This window comes from Malurus melanocephalus, unplaced genomic scaffold (assembly GCF_030028575.1).
Source record: "Malurus melanocephalus ecotype Western Australia unplaced genomic scaffold, MMel_1.1 scaffold_233, whole genome shotgun sequence".
Lineage (NCBI taxonomy): Eukaryota > Metazoa > Chordata > Aves > Passeriformes > Maluridae > Malurus > Malurus melanocephalus.
The window spans coordinates 903,410-920,450 of record NW_026623465.1 but is presented as its reverse complement, the minus strand read 5'-3'; the positions used below and the strand labels follow the sequence as shown (position 1 = coordinate 920,450).

General features: G+C 50.3%; 1 long non-coding RNA gene across 1 annotated transcript in view; it reads right to left on the bottom strand.

The window, feature by feature from the left end:
* Positions 1–17,041, bottom strand: part of LOC130578571 (uncharacterized) — a 158,588-nt gene that overhangs the window by 20,455 nt on the left and 121,092 nt on the right. Inside the window, exons 2-4 of the long non-coding RNA XR_008965899.1 lie at positions 16,440–16,568; positions 13,373–13,628; positions 12,263–12,483 (exon numbers count right to left, since the gene is read on the bottom strand). This is a non-coding gene — a long non-coding RNA (uncharacterized LOC130578571). The remainder of the gene's footprint in view (positions 1–12,262; positions 12,484–13,372; positions 13,629–16,439; positions 16,569–17,041) is intronic.

The window sequence follows — 17,041 nt, the reverse complement described above, 5'->3', positions numbered from 1 at the left end:
CTTCAGGAACTGCTCATGCTGGAGCAGGGCTTAGACTGAACATAAATATATTCAGATAACTGAATAAAAACCAAGGGTCTGCAATACAAATTATGGCAAAACCTGGATTAAACAATCTATCCTCTTTATAATTAAAACAGGGGAAAGACCTGTAACCCCTGGGCTTTACAGGGAGTATGGAGATATAGCCCATACTGGGAGCCAGGAATATAACAAACCAGGTTAGGGGTTAACTGCACTGCAAAAGGAAGGGTGACCCTGGTGCCATCCAGCCGGGAGAGCTTTCCAGAACAGGGCCAGCTGCAGGAAGCACTGGGTAATGTTCTGGGGCTGCGTGGGCAGGAYCAGAGCTGAGCTGCTCCTTTTTCAGCTTAACATCCCCAGAGTGCTCAGGCAGAGCCTGTGTGGAGCTGGAGCACTGCTCCCTCCACCCACACAGACACTGTTTGGGAGAGGAAGAGGGGAAAAAAAATCAGAAGACAAATTGAGACTTACCTCTGTGTTTTCTCTGCCTGCCTTCCCCATCACTCCCCTTCAGCCTAATCATTCTCTTCCTCTTCAATCAAGGCCAATTTGCAAGAGGAGCAGCTCCCAGTGCCTGAGTGCAAAAGCCTTTAATTACTGTCATCTGGGAGGCTGTGCCAGGCTCCCTCCGGGGCCTTTTCATACATTTTGGAAGACACAGCTCCAGGACTTGACACCCCCAAGATGCCATTTGTCAGGCTTTATTTTAAACGAGCACTCCCTGCCTGTTGGGGAGAAAGCTCCTGACAATCCATGTGCGTTGCTGCTGCCTGGACATGGCAATTCCATCTGGGCAGTGGCTGATTCTGGCTGCYCCATGGAGCACCAGGCTGGCAGCAGCCCCTGCATGTGCCAGTCACCACATTCAAACCCCGAGAACTGCCCTGCTCTGTCTCTTTGCTGCTTCTCCTCCTGTTTCTTGAYYGGGGATGTSGACAAGACTGTAAATGGGGTCAGAYAGAGMCAAGGAAAATTGGGGGAGACCTGGTAATTATTAAATAAAGAGGTCCTAAAGCATCCTCTCCCACAAGTCCCCAAGCCTGCATCCCTGRGAGCACACCCCCAGCTGGAATGCATGTTCCCTCTTGCACAGCAATCAGGAAAACAGGAATGCAGAMCCTCCATAAACCAATGTGACAGACCCAGCAAGCAGGGAGGGGACCCCCTTTGCTGCCACCTGCCCCACCACGCTGCAGGCTGGGCTCAGGGCTGGATGAGTTGCCTTAAACATAAACRCAGCCTGAGCTGAGACCTGGGACTCTGCCCACACAGTGACCTTGGGCTCAGCCTGGTCACTGAGACACACAGGAAACRATGCCAGAAGGCTTCCAGATGTGCAGGACCAGCACCCATGGGACATACCCCATGAATTACACCCACCAGAGATATCCTTCCGATATTTCATGCTTGGAGCATCACCTGTGGCTGAGAAAAGCTGCAGAGGAAGATTTCTGGAGAGCCTCTGCCAGTGGGTGGCACTGTAAAACCAGCAGTGTGGAAAAAGCAGCCGGGCAAGGGCCTGGGGGTGGAACAGCAGCGCAGACATTGAGACACTGAGTGCAGCACATCTGTGGTGWACTGGATGTGGGCATGGTGGGGATGCTGCAGCCTGGCTGGTGGGAGCAGAGAGGCTGCTGGAGGGGAGAGGAACAGGCACAGTGGGAGGGGAGGAGGCTCCAAGGGGTTTGAGGTACTGCGGTGGTGTGGGGTTAGTCCAGCAAGAGAGGGGCAAATCCATCCACGTCYACAGGGGACAGAGCCAATTCATGCCCACATGGATCACCCCTTCAAAGGTAGGAACAGCTCATCAGCTTCCCCTGCTGTCCTGCTGTGATGTTCTTCTGCAGCTAAAAATCATGCAACAGGTCACCCTAAAAAGCAAGGTCTCACCCTAAAATGCAAGGTCTCACCCAAAAATGTAAGGTCTCACCCAAAATGCAAGGTCTCACCCCTGGGAAGTGGACAGACTCCTGCCCCCACCCCGTAGCCCCAGTGGAGAACGTGGTGTGATGGGTGTGAGAGCTTTTGGACCATCCTGCCTGTAGGCACGGGACTCCTGGAAGCACCATGGCCACAAAGATGTGTGTGACCCAGGGGATTGGGAGCCCCAAGGGAAAGTGTGTTACAACAACTGCATCAGATCCTGGCCAGGTGGGAACTCAGGGTCCTGAGGCACTGGGTAAACCTGGTCAGTGCTCAAACAGGCTCTGCACTGGGGGCTGGCCTTGTCTGAGGGTCCATGCTCAGATCTAGAGTTCAGCTCCAGTTCCAAAGTAGTTGTGCTCCTCACACCCCTCCTGACACAGATTTTACCTCCCATTGCACCCCATCTACACTTGATGYCCCATCTCCATTGTCTTGACCATTTAATTGCCAGGAGGTCTCCAGTCAGATTTCATATCCCTATCCAGCTACAAATGCTCTGACCATCAAAGGCAGTAAATGCTCTGTTCATCTACCTTTCACTAATAGACAACAAAATGGGGCATTTTTTTCCTCTCCTCCATGACACCCCACCAGTAGCTGGGAACCACAAAGCTTTAAGAGAAGGGGCTTATGTAGCCTGACTCCAGGACCACAAGGCCTCGTGCTGGGAGTGGGACACCTTTGAAGAGGAGTTCAGAGGGATGGGCACAGAGCCATGACAGAAAAACCACCTCTCCCGGGTTGTGCAAAGGGAATTTGGGTCTGAAGGGCTGTACTGTCTGCCTGGCAGGGACAGCATCTCTGGGTGTTTTCTCTGGCAGGAGCGAAGGCTTCATCCAGCAGACTGTGGACTAATAGGAGACATGAGTGCAACCTCAAAAAGAGGACGATCCCATTGTCAGTGTTTAAAGATGWGGCACCAGGGCTTCCTCCAGCATCCTCCTCCTGCAGGGAACATGCTGACTGGCATGGCGGGGGYGGCTGCAGAATCCCATCTCCTGCCTGCCCACATCCATGCTTGCAGAAATGCCTGGTACAGCCCACTCCAGACTGGGGAAAAGCTTCAATCCGGCCCTTCTGCTGCAAACGGATCTGATTTGCTCCTAGTGCTGAGCGCTCTGTAATTACAGTACATCCCACTTAATCGGGATGTGCTTAATTGGGAAATCCACTTACCRGGATGTCACCTAGGGAACCGATTTAAGCTTGATAACACTTAAGAGCAATGCCTGCTGCTTTATAGGGAAGGTAATTCTCCTACAGGGAGATGCCTTCAGGTGGCTGAATCATCCTCCTCCTTCCAGCAGCATCCAATGCTCCTGGCTGCTTGTTCCTGCAACAGATTTCAGCTTTCCCCTTAAGTAGGTTACAGGCAGGAAATACACCAACTGCTRCTGCCAGCTCGCTGCTGTCCTCTTCTCCAGCTGAACAGGCTGCCACTGCCACATGGGCCAGCCCTCAGCTGTCCCCCTATCTGGACCCACACCCCCAGCACGCCTGATCCCCTTCCCCATTTGAAGAAGGCTTTCCTTCCATGGATGGAAGTGGTTTTGAACATGATTAGGCCTGGCCAAGCTGCTCTTTGCAGCAGAAGAGGAACCAAGATGACCTGGTCATCACCTGGATTAAGGCACAGCAAGACATTTGGAGAGAACCAGCATCGCTTACTATTAACCCCAACACTTCCTCCTTCTACCCTGCAACAAACAAACACAGCAAATGCCCAAGTGACAATTGAAAGGAGACCTGGGAACAGTCCTTAGAGTGAAAGTTGAGTCAAGCACTTGGAGAGGCCAGTTTTTTGTCTGGTTTTCCATGGGATGAGGGTTTATGTGATCACCCTGAGTGTCTGTGCATGCACATACACATCTTATAGATCCCACCAGTAACTGCTAAGCCTCTTGATCCATCTAGGCAGAGACAAGAAGCCTTTCCAAAAATAACAAASTCCCACAGATTTTGTAGTAGTAAGAGCCCAAGGAGAGAAAACTTAGAAATATCCAACCCCTCATCATCTCTCAGAGACAGGACAGCACRCTTTGCAACCCCAAACCCCATGAGCCACCTTTCCATATGAGARGGATGCCAGCTGCTCCAGGATCATTGGTCCTCCAGCTGGCATCACTGCCTTATTTCTGCCCTTTTCAGCCAGACTACCTTTCTTTTCCCCACTGCACAAAACCACACTGCCCCTCTTTGAGAGGTGAGCCCTTGGATGGAGGCTGCCTTTTTCACCTAAACATCTGTCCCATGGGGCAACAACTCAACACAACTTTTCAAGAAGCTCTGCTGATCTTTTTGTTCTCACCAACCAGGAGGAGCTGGGGTGAGACAAGGCAAACTCTTTGGATGCATAATTTTGATTGCCTTTCAGACACTTGAAAATGCTAGAGCTTGACATCAAATGAGGGATTTTTATGGCTGCACATGTTTTGTGTTTCTCTGAACAATCCAACTTCCAGATTAACTACGTTGGCTTTTTAAAGTGCTATAAAATATGCAAAGGCACTTGTAATGTATAGTGATTTCCGTAAAAACAAGAGGTAAGTGCTGAAGTGTCTCCTGATTTATCATTCTGCTTCCCCTAACCCATGCTGGGAGAAGGGTTAAATGCTCTACTCCCTTTTTGGCTTCTTCCAGCCCAGAGACAGATGGAAGATAAAACACTACAAACTACAGAACTTGTGCCTTTCAGCCCCTCTAGTAACTGCAGAAGAGAAAACCCTCTCAATTCCCAAATATCACAACCCAGGGCACACACAGCAAATGCCTTTCCAGGGCACAACACGATGTGAATGGCAAAACTCCACCATCACAGCAGCACCTGGCTGGGCAAGATGGGCTGGGCAGCACCTCCCACAGAGATGCTGGACCTGGTGCTGGATGGAGGGTCCAAAYGAGCAAATCACCACGATGAACCACATTAGCAGGGTCAGGGCTCTGCTCTCCTGACAGCAGGGCCACCTCCTTGTCTCCTCCTCTTGCTCCTGCCCCTCTTTTCCTTCACACTGCTATAACCCAGGCAGAAACCCACGGGGCTGTGCAATGGGATTGCTCCCCATCTCTTGCTTGTTTGCTCTAACATATCTGCTGAACCTTTACTAAGCACCACATCCTCGGCACAGATGCCTCAAGGGCTGGGCTTTCTTTTTACTAAAACTGAGCAGTGCAGACACCTGGCAAAGGAAAACATCCCAGCTCCCATTTTCTGAGCCTGGGTGGGAGAAATAAAATACCAAGCTCCATTTTARCTTGAGGAGAACAGCATCAGAGCCAAACAGATTCTTCCCCTCCTCTGCTACAGAGCCAAGGTGTCTCTTTACTGGCTGGGGCTGCTTCACTGGGGCCAGGCAGGGCTGCCACTGGCCAGGGCTCTGTGGCCACTGTCACAACCACTGCTGGCAATCAGTGCCACAGTCTCTAGCAGCCAACACGAGGGTGAGTGTCACAGCCTTATCTGGCACAGCTCAGCGCAGTCAGGTTCAGACAGAGCCCCTGGAAYAGGGATGAGTCCCTGTGAGCTGGAGGTTTTTAAACATGCACCTTTGTGCTGGCGTGTTCAAACCCATCCRTGCCCACCGAGCAACTGCAGCTCTCTGCTGCCAGCACGGACATGTAAACCCACCTGGGCTGCCTCTCACACCCATTTTTACACATAGCAATGGTTGTACAAAAATCTGGAGGGTCAGAAGACCTCCGATCTTTAAATAAACCTTTTGCATTTTTATAGAAAAATGTATTTATAGAAAAGAAGTGTTTTTATCGAAAACACTTAGTAGAGTTTAGGTGATGTGGATTTCATATGCTTTGTTACTGCAAATTAAACACAATTATTTAACAACTGCCAGTAGTGCTCTTTGAATCACTGCAGCTTTTGCAGCACACTATCCTAAAAGTTGTTCAGCATGACCAYGGTTAAAATGCAGATTGTTTTTAAGGTTTTCAGTGCATTTGCTGTCAGATAAAAAGGGAAAAGTCCAGTACTTGGAAGTGTGAGCTGGCTGGATGGGAACCTTCTTGCCACCATCAGAATGGCATCTCAGTTACCTGCCTGTCATCATRTCAATAAGAGAAATATGAAGAGAGGGGACGACATGTGGAAAGGAGAGTGTCCTCAAATGGAAAAATACACACAGCAAAGACAGGATCAAGTGTCAAATGTTAAGGGATCCTTCACTTGAACTAACAGCTCCTGCTACATGGTCCCTGCTCAGTCCTCAGGTGCCAAAAATCTCCTCTGATTTCTTTTCAGGGGTGACACTGTGTCAGCACACAGCAGAGATGCTGGATGAGAGCACTGGCTCTACTACCGAAGTTCTGGGACCTGAACATCCACCCTTTTGTTTTTGAAAAGACTGGGGATACAAACCAGTGTTTTGAAGCTAATTGCAGAGAGCTGGAAAGGCAAAACRCAGCAATATTTGCTAACTGCAAATATTTGGAGACCTCAGTCCAAACTGTATTGATTCACAGAGTGTAAACATGGGCAGGGAGATAGCTTCAGGCACTTGAGCATCTCACGGCTAATTAAAGCTGGGAGAAATTTGTCTCAGCAAGTTGTGAGCCTTGTACTCCTCCAGTGTGACTAAGCCCCCGTGCGATATCTAATTTACCAGGAGGGGTGATGAGCTGCCAGCACCATGTTCCTGCAGGCAAGAGGGACTCATTGAATACAGTTTGGTGCTCCGGGGCAATCCTGCTTGCCAGTTTACCTGCACCATCCCAATCCCAATCGGCCTTGCAAACTGCAGGACAGCTCAGTGGGAATTTTAATTGTGAAGGAGTATTMAAAAAATCCTGACAAAATCTAAGGGCCTGACCAGAACAACGGGTTCTTGTGGTTTTTGCAGGGCTGTTTTTCCAGTGAGGCCAATTGGGCTCTTCTCTTGCAGCCCAGCAGTGCTGAAACATGCTGCCAACACTCACAGGACCTGGAGGCTCTCAGCCTCCTCTGAGTGCTGTCCTTAGCCATGGTAAGAAAGTCACAGCACCATCTTGCCYTGTGGTAGTGATGCAAATCAAGATCAATTTCTCCATAAATAGCTCATTACCAACGATTCTATCCTTTGTCTCCAGCTCCAGCTGAAGAGAAGGAAATCACTCCAGCAGCAAGTGCACATCTAACAGCAAAAAGGCATCTCTCAGAGGGTACAAGTGAGTTACAAAAGATGCTGGATTTTGGGAACTGCCCTCTACACTCCAGAGCTCTCCTTGGGGAAAGGTAGAGGTACAAAGAGGTCCCAATTTCCATTTCATCTCCCCATTGTTTCCATGGGCTGAAAATGCTGCTTTCCTTACCTTTCCAGCCCAACCTGATGCACAGACCAGGCTTGTCCCAGTTGTCAGACAGCCCCATTTTGCAGCAATGCCAGTTTTGGCTTATTTGCCCAAGAATGAGTGCAGCACAAGGAGCTCTGCCCTGGGCAAGGGTAAGAAACCCRCCAGGGTTTTTGGGGGTCCCCACACACTAGCAAGCCTCCAAAGGTCCCCTTTGAGCACCTGTCCCTGTTTCCCTGGGATAACCTGCCCAGGGGAGGGGACCTTGCTGGCTGYACTGATGCTGTCACAGGTCTATTTTGTGGGCTCAGTGGCCCCCCTTCTCAGCCAGCATTAAAGCCAGCCAGCCACTGACTCCACAGCAGAGGCTCCCAGAGGACAGGCTGGAACTGTTCATCYGGAGACAGAGATCACTTTTAAAGGGAAATCCTGCTCATTTCCCAAAATGAGGTAGGCTTTTACCAGCACGCAGCTCCAGTCAAAGGCACTTGTGGCACCAAATGCATCACTAAAAGAAAAGGACTTGCTCTGTGGCACAGAACTGTGGTTTTCAAAGCTAACAGGGAGAAAGGGCACTGTAAATACCTGGAGGAAGCGTGGGCACAGCTTATTAATAGACACTTGCTGTGAGACTTTAGGCTGTATGACAAGGCTTTCACTGTCCTCCTGATGTCCTCAGATGCCCTGTTCTGTACTGAGCTGGGCTCTGTAAGGATGCAGCACRTCCATCAGACCTGCTAATTTAGGGGCACAAGATGGGTTAATGCAGCTCACACCAGTGCTTTCATTACTTGAGAATTCAGCACCTCTATCCAGCTGCTGGGGAGAAGCTTCTGTCCCCAGCTCCTATAAAGGATCCAGCCAAAGATTTTGATGGGCACAGATGARGGCCTGAGGAAGGCAGACAAAGATGCCAAGCAGGGTCATTCCCTGAAAACCTGAATTGCAGGRGTTTAACACTTCCTGAACTGCCAGAAGGAGCTGATTTTGTTATCTTTACACTCTGGCTCATCCACTCATTCCCCAAAAGGCTGCACAAAGTATTTGCTCTCTGTTTTCTCTCTTGTACTGCTGTCAATACAACTTCTGAGTTTTGAATCAAAAGCCACTCCTGATATTTAAAGCTATTATGAACTGGACTGGGTTTATGCATTCCTGCTTAGCAAAGCCTTGTCTAACAGAGGGTGCCTATATCCTCTCCCAGTTAAAGCCATAACAGAAAATAAACACCTGGTGTGAGTGACAGAACAGTGACAGTCCCTACACTGCCACACTGCTGGAATCTTGCAGGGTCACACAAGTTGCACCTCTTGTTTCCAGATTCAGGCTTTCCTGTCGAGAGTATCAGAAATATGGTCTGTTTTTGGGGACAACTGGCTATTCACCCAGGGAGGAAGGGAAAACAGTCCTCAAACAGCCCTGCTGCCCCAGGTGATGCTGGTGARAGCAGGTCCATGGGCAGTAAGGGCCTTTACCTTCACACTCCTGGGCTATTTCAGCACTTCTCCTCCCAGCTTGTTGATTGCTCAGGGCCTAAAGATGCACAGACTCATGTGATTAAATGGCTCTTTCTGTTGCCATTTTTATTTTTAGGAATATCACCGAAACCTTCACCATTGCTGCTTGGAGTTAATGGCAAAACAGGTGAGTTCCAGATTCTGGTGAAGGGGATCTCGAGGCAGGCAGCCCAGCTGGGCTGGGATGTGGCCTGGTTTCCCTACTGTGTTTACAGTCCATGCCCTGAGCAGGGACATGACTGAATCATGGCAGTGTCCTCAGCAGCTTCTGACCATGCTGACCCCTCCCCAAAAGGTTAAAAACATCTGTGAGATGAAGACAGGCTGGGATCAGCAGCAGCCAGCCCAAGGGATTGCTGAGCACCCAGGGATGCTGCCTTGCTCAGGATGCTGMCCCAAAGGGACATCCATGGACAGCCCCTTCCCTTTGGGTCACTGGGGTGGGGGACACGAGGCTATCCGTGTTTCATCCTCAAGATTCATTTTGTGGCTTCACTCTGAATCCTTCCCCACTTTACACCAGGCAGGCTGCAGAAAAGAACATCCTGAGAGAGAACAGGAGTTACTCCAAACGGAAAAAACACTTTGCAAAATGCRTTTCTCTGAGACCTGCTCAGCAGTGGGGAAGCACTGGAGGGATGGGAGTTGGATTGTCACCCTCCTGTCCTTCCCTGGGGTGGGTGAGGCTGGCTCCATCACCATGACACACTCTGGTGCTGCTGGAAGGACTGGTGGATGTGTTCCTTGTCTGATTTCAATGACAGGGCCTGGTACCCCATGAGACCCCCTGCCCTGGAAAAGCCACAGCAGCCACCTGGCAGAAGCCATAAAGTACCTGGCAGTGAATTAAAYCCTCCTGAGCAGCTGCTTCAGGGGCACAGAGGCTCCTCTAATTTCTTCCTGCTTTCTGTCTGTCCCAGGTTGTGAGGAAAAATCTCAGAAGCAGTGCTGGCATGTTGGTTACTGGGTGGTGACTGCAGTGCTGTCACTCTTGGGCTTTGCCCTCAGCCTGGTGGCCTCCCCTGGGCTGTCTGTCCCGCCCACTACGCCTGGCATAGACAGCAAAGGAGCCACCATGCAGGAGGAACCACCAGGTGACAGATGGCTAGAGAGAGGATGCATGTCTTTTGGAGAAGATTTTGCATTTGGAAAGCTTTGGCAAGTTTTAAGTAACTCCAGTTTTGCCCCTTGCAGTAAGCAGTGGAATATTTTGGAAGTATCTGTCAGCAAACCAAGTGTGCCACTGAAGCACAAATGTGGGGGGGAAAAGCCCTAAAGAATTTTAGGACAGAGTGAGCACATTCTTTCACTGATTTCCATGTGGATGGCATCACAAGCCTGCAGCTGTACACATGTGGGCACACACACTAATTGATGGCTAAAGTGTCCTCTTTCCAGGACTTTGCCATTATCAAAACACTCAGATCCCTCTGCGAAATCATTTCCCAAAGCACTGGCTTTGGCCTGTGAGGGGCTGCTGAGCAGCCTGTYCCCTGGGCACAGGGTCCTGGCAGGGTGTGATGTCCGAGTGGCACGGCCACAATCGCCCCGTTGTGCCAAACGTGGAGCTCCGGGTGCACTGGGAGCACTTGACCACAAAGACCTGAGCTGGGCTTAAAAGAGCTCTTGGAGTGCTCGCCTGCTAAGAGCCTTAACTTCTTACTGCATTTTGCCAGGGTTTAGGCAAAGCAGGGCTCCCAGCAGGGCGCTGGATTGATTTCCTTTCCCATGAAAAAAGACTTATGACTTSGTGTTTGTTCCTTGTCCCCAAATCCCATTTTTTTCCAGGTAGAGGAGAGAGGAATTTGATGGATTATAATTAAGGAGCTGTTGTTCTGAACAAGGAGGGGGGACAGGAAGGTTAATGCAGGATGTGGCTGAATTGCCTGAGGAAGAGATGTTTTAATGGCAAAAGCCTTGTGAGAGGAGAGTTTTAGGGCTCTTCTTTCCTGCCTAGCAGGTGGGTATTTACAGGAACACTGTGGTTGAGTTTATTTTGGCTGTAGGTGGACATTGGACTTTCTAGACCCCTTTTTTACTCTGCAGTGATGCTCAGCAGCAGTAACTGTGACAGGAGAGGGGGATTTGTACTGCTTGTGTCAGGAAACCCCACTGCAGGGTCATCAGGAAGAAGCTGCTGACAAAACCACAGAGGTCCCATATAAAATAAAGTATAAGCAACTGCTAATATATAATAGAACCCTTCCCAGGCCTCCAGCACCACTCAGCCCATGAGCCCCAGAGCGCTCTACAAACAGTAATTAAAACTTCCCAGCCCCCAGCTTTGCCGACGGTGCTGAATTCATTTTCCAGTGTGGGAAAATAAGCCTTTTATGATTAAGAGAGGCAACRCAATTTTAACAGCAGGAGAAGTTASTGATGACACATAAGCTGGGGTGTGAGCCTTGGTCCTTCCCTGGCAACAGGGGGCTTTTCAAGGCCACAAGAAGTGCCTGGTCTCTTCTCCAGCATGTACATTACGCTTATCTGACAGTGCAGGGAGCAGCACAAGACTCCCAGCTCCATCCATTCAGTCCAGTGGATTCAGTCCAACCTGCTTTGCAGAGCTGGAGGCTGAAGGGAAGATAAGGGCATGTGGGGAATATGGCTAGAGATGCCTGTGAAGAGTCCCTTGTCCAGTTACTCCTCCTGGAGCATCAATCTGCCTTATCAAGCACTGTCAGGTTCAGTGTGCCACCCACCTGACTGTGTGTCTGGTGTCCTTGAGAAATGTGGTACCAGAAACATCCTACAGGAAGGAAAAGCACACCTGAATATACAAGGGCTTGGCTTAGTTCAGAGCTGGCACTGCAGACCAGAAACACTGACCTCTGCTTTTGGGTTAACTTAACACAGTAATGGGAGTGCAGCATCAAAAAGCCTGTCCCTGTCCCTCTCCCGGTTCCTGCCTGCTCTGTGCTCTCCAGGAGCCCTTGGAGAAAAGTTTTGCACCACTGGGTATGGACACAGCTYTTGGGTTCAGTATGAGCCTGTGCTGCTTTCAGGGCCCCTGGAGCTCTGGGCCAACATTCCCTTCCCATGGYTAATGTGCTGGTCTCCAGTGCCAGCCCAGGCAGCCCCCACTGCCTCCCCTCCATCCCACCACTGCCTTGCAGGCTGGCCAGCCAGATCCCCCTCTTCTCTTAGCTTTGTGAGTCCTTAAGGACCGTTTGGGAGGAAAAAGCAATTTTAACTCAGGAAACAGATTATCTGCCTGCCCTGCCAACACCGCCCTCAAATCACGGAACCCAGAGCCTCTGCCCCACCTGGAGCAGACATTGGACTGTCTGGAAACCACTGGGCTTGGTGAGAGATCCCATGGCAGAGGGGAAGGGCCCAAACAACCAGAAATTTCAGCCTCCTCTCACTGTTGGGCTGTTTCCAGCCACATGCCAGCACCACCTGTGTCTGCTGCTCCAGGGAGTGCTGCTGCAGTCTCCCAGCAGCTGGAGAAGTGCTCCTGGAGCCAGCAGTGCTAACTGAGGATTATTTAGTTCTTCATAATGGATTTTCCGTACCTGTCATTATTTCCAGCCCTGAGTCAAGAGAAAGGGACAGAGACTTTGCTGGGAGGTGGCTGGCTTGAAGGGCTTTGGTGAATCCTGGGGTTTTGCAGTTGAGCTCTGGAGAGCACTGGGCACTTACTCTGTTTCTCTCATCATCCCTGCAGATTGATCCCCATGGAGAACAGGGATCCAGTTTGGGCTCACTGTGCCTYGAGTGTGGAAGGGACAGTCTTCTGTAAAGGAAAAACAGAGACCTGGAAATCTGCTGCTTTCATGGTGCTTTCTTTGGGGCTAACTTAGTTGCTGGCAATCAGTGCAACCATGAAGAAAGTAGCCCATAGGACTCTGCACAGAGTTCCTAATTCCTATTAAATATATAGGAAGAGCTGGAAGAGAAGTAGCAGCACTGCAACAGGGAATGCTCCCTGTGGACAGTGTAATTTCAAATTTATCCATGGAGGGRGTCTCCCACTTGCCCAGCAGGCCTTGTGGAGGCCAGGAAGGCTGAGAGGGGACTGCTCTGCAACAGTAGTTCCACAGTCTCCACTCCATCACCTTTCTGGGCTTTTCTCTCTGAGCCAAAATGATGCCAAGCTACAACTGTCCAAGTCCTTCACACCATGCTCTTTCTCTATCCCTGCTCTGGACTGAAAGGTGATTTCCCAGCTCGAGGTGCACCATCAGAGCAAACTGTGCTCACAGAAAGCCCCACTGCCTGGCAYAGCCCAGCCCCACCACCCACTGCAGCTCATTTACAGCAGCAGAGCTCTGAGAGACTGGGCTGAGCTGGAGCTGGCAGGGCATGAGAGTTGATGCATCCATCCTGTTTGATGCTTTGATGGCACCCTCTGTTTCTGACCTAGGCTCCAGGTAGGCTCTAGAATTGTAACAAAGCCATAGGTTAAACAGGAATGTCATTTCAGTAAAGCTGGATCGATCAGAAATGATTTCCCAGATGGCAGCAGCAGATGGAGGAGAGCCCACCCTTGCTGAGGGTCACTGCTGGCAGGARAGAAGGTTCACAGGGCTGAGCAAGAGCATTTGTCTGAACTAACGGGCCACAGAGACATTTGAAGGGAAGTTTCCTTTGGAGCAAAGGGGCAGGTCTCTGCTTTCACTTACCATCCATCTGTGGCAGCTCTTTCCTCCTCTTGGCACTYGGTTCTCATCCCTCAGCTGACATCCCATGGCAGCAAACACTAATCACATCCTCCTCCTAAGACCAGATAACAGGGAAAGAGGCTTGGCAGGCCAAGAGACCTCCCAGCAGCCCCTGCAAAGCCAATCTCGTGGCCTGGGGTCCCCCCAGCGCAAATCCCTGCGGCTCTTGTTTGCTGAGCTGGGACAAAGTGGACACCRGGGCTTTAGCTGATGTTGGCTAGAAAATAACCGTGAGAAAGGAATAAACCAATTAATTGCTGACCCATTGACAGCCCACACCTCTCCCCCACCTCCCCCTGCACAATAAAACCTGTCTCTGCAGCTCGAGCAGATTTAGGGTTGCTGCAAAGAGCCTAGAGGAAGAAAAAAACCCTTTCCCACTCCAGCTAATAATATTTCCAGATAATCTGTTTGAGGCAGCACCCTCTGCAAACCAGGAAAGCCTTTAAGAGCCGTTAACACCTTTATTCAGACTTCCTCATCCTCCCCCAGACAAGCTGTGATTAATTATCCAATCCACCCCGATCCCCCTGGGAAACAGCTCTGGGGCCGGGCGTTCATGCGAGGATTTGCAGGGCCCCGTGTGAGAGCAGCTCTGCTCTCGCCGCTGGCTCCCGATAAGCAGGAAAGGGCTGATGGGGAATCAAGTGCTTCCAGCATGCACTTACATCAGCAAGGGGGTGGATGAGGGAGGGCAGGTTCATGTCTTGGCAGCACTCATGGCTTTTTCTTTGATGGTGTCCACAGACATCACCCCTGGACTGTCCCTGGAGCCCTGCTCTSAGAAGTTGCCCCTGGAAGAGCCCATTTGGTTCCCACTTGGATTTCACAGCCCTCCTTCCACCTTCATGGCTCTCTGACTCAGMTTGCTTGGAGGATACTTTCCTACTGTTTTCCAGTCCTGCCAAAGGTGCTGGGGATGGAGAGGGCAGGGAGGAGAGGGGAATTGCTGCCTCTCAAGTTGCTGCAGTGGCTGGGGTGCATCACTCAGGGTGCTCTGTGCAGGCCAATGCAGTTCATGACACTCATCCTGCACATGCACTGTCCCACCTGTGCTGCCTTTACCCACCAAACCCCATGCCTTTTTGTGTCCCAGGGTAACTCTCTCATCCCTCTGGCTGCACACAGCCCCTCCTGGCTGTGCAAATGGAGGATCAGAGCACGCCAAGGTCATGGGAATGCCAAGCACTTTACTGAACCCAAGAGGGGCAAGTCCTCCTTTCAAGTCCTCCAAATGCCAGTCTCCATCCCATTAGAGATGACACCAAATCCATGTCCACCACAGCCCTTCATCCATGGTAGCTGTAGTCCTTAGGCTGTGTAAGGATTAACACATTAATGGCTACCCTGCCCCTATCACCTTTGCTATGGCAGAGTGCAGACATGGCTCTTCTGGGGTCTGTGGTAGTGTCATGCACATATTTTAGGATTTTCTCACTGTACAATGGCCCTGAAAATCCCTCATTTCCAGGGGAGATCCGTCTCCCCGTCACACCCCCGAGACTGTCACATGCTTGCTGGGAGGGGGAACTGTAGGGCTGTCATGTCCACATGGTGCAGCCACAGAAAACCTGCAGTTAAGGAGACACAGCAGCCTTCCTTACATGTTCAAAGCCTAGATTCTGTGGTTTGATGACACTTGAAGGAGCTCCTTTCTGTTGGACCCTGTCCAAGAACTCACTCCTGTGCACTGCATGTTGTCTGCTGGTCTATTTATACCTGCCAGGGGCAAAACCTCAGAAATATCCTGGTCTACCACCTCAAAGCAGCATCTGCCATCACTGTTTTCTACCATCCACCTCTAGAAACCTTCAGACAGGAAACAAAATCAGAGAGCACAGCAGTAGCTCAGSGGTCCCAGATAGTTTTGCCAATGAAAACCATTGTTCCTCTCCTTGTTCACTTCTCCTCGTAACMAGAACAACGTGTTTAGGTCATTTTCAAACAAGATTGCTTAAGGTTCAGCATCTCRTGTGCTCTTTGACAAGGTGCCAAAGGAAGAGTGAGGAGAAAGAGGGAASGTTTCTGCCAGATGGGTGCCAGCTCCCCCAGGACGCTTCACAGCCCCAGGTGTTGGTTTGCATCACACCTACACACTCTGCTTTCTGGGCTGGGCTTGGCTTCAACACTCCCTTTATTTTTAGCCACGCTTTCAAGAAAAGGGGAAAAGAAAAATGTCAGAATCTCTGCAGCTTCCTGAAGCCCATGAGAAAGAGAAAGCTCAGGAGTGAGCAGGCAGCTGGAAGGGCCATAGTTCTCCCCACTGAAGGCTCCAGCCAGCCCAAGGGATATCTCTGCCTGTGTTCCAGTCCATGTCCAGGAGCAGTGGTCATCCATTAGGTTTGGCCAATGCTGGAGAAGGGCATTCCAGTGTGGAACAGGGCCGTGCTCTGGTTCTGCCCACGGCAAAGGCACAGGCATTATCCCCTCTGTGTGTAACTCCTCCTGCATCCATCCCAATGGCAACGTGTGCTGCAGATCCAGCACTGTTCACAYGGCTCCAGACATATCTGGAGAGGAGACCTGAGTGACAAACTGGTGCTGCAGGAAGTGGTTTGGGTGATTTGGTAGGTGGCACCTTCCCCCAAGGTAGCAGCATGATGGAAGTGCTCACAGGGATCCGGGCTCTGTGCTGCTGCAGGAGCTGCTGTTTTAATGACATCCCAAGCTCACCACTTGTGGTCACCCAAGATCCCACTTCTTGCAAGGGTGGAGGTGTCAGCTCCAGAGGCCCAAGCAGGCTCCACTCTCCAATTATGCTCTGCTGAGCCCAGAGCTGCAGGAATTTCCACTGGACACACTATTCCTCACTCTTTTTTCCTGCTATGACTACTGAGCAGTTTTCCCAGGTGCCAGAAAAAAAAGCATTCACAGAGGCATTTCAAATTCAAATGCTTTCCATTGTCTTGAAAGGGCTTTTCCTGTTTTTGTCCCCTGCTTTCTCTCTGGGATTCACCAACCCCAKTGTCTGCTTCACTTGGCTGGTGTAATTCTCTGCTCATGTTGGCTTTGCTCTCCTCCAACTCACCCTGGGCTCTGAAGGTCATGGACATCCCCAGCTTTTGGTGCCTCACAGCAGACTCCATCTGCCCTGTTCTCCATCACCACGCAGGAAGGTATCAACTGCACCTTGGTCCTTGACAGGAGATGCCAGCTGCTACCAGAAAAGAAATAATCGATKATGAGACTGACATTAACGAAATATGAGATTGTGACTTGGGACAGACTAAAGCCATAGAAAGCATTTTAAATAATTCACCATCCTGACAGTAAAGCATATTAATGGAAAAGACATTCAGGGCCTTTCCCAGTGGCATTAGCTTCTATGTAACCAGAGCTGGTACCGTGAGCTGACAGCAAAATGAGATTTCTGCTGGGTAGGGAATCTTGGCATTTCAAAATATATTTGAAAAGCACGGCTTTCCCCCCATCTCTCCTCCCCAAATTATTTACAAACATTAAAATATTTTGTTTTGGTAGTATTGCCTATAAGGCAACTAAATCCAAAATAAAATAAAAACACAAAATGCTGAAACAAATTGCAAGTCCCTGAGATGTGCGCTGGCAAAACWTTCATCCAAATCACTGCCTGCTGCAAAAATGCTTCTATTTTGGCAAACCCACAGTTTT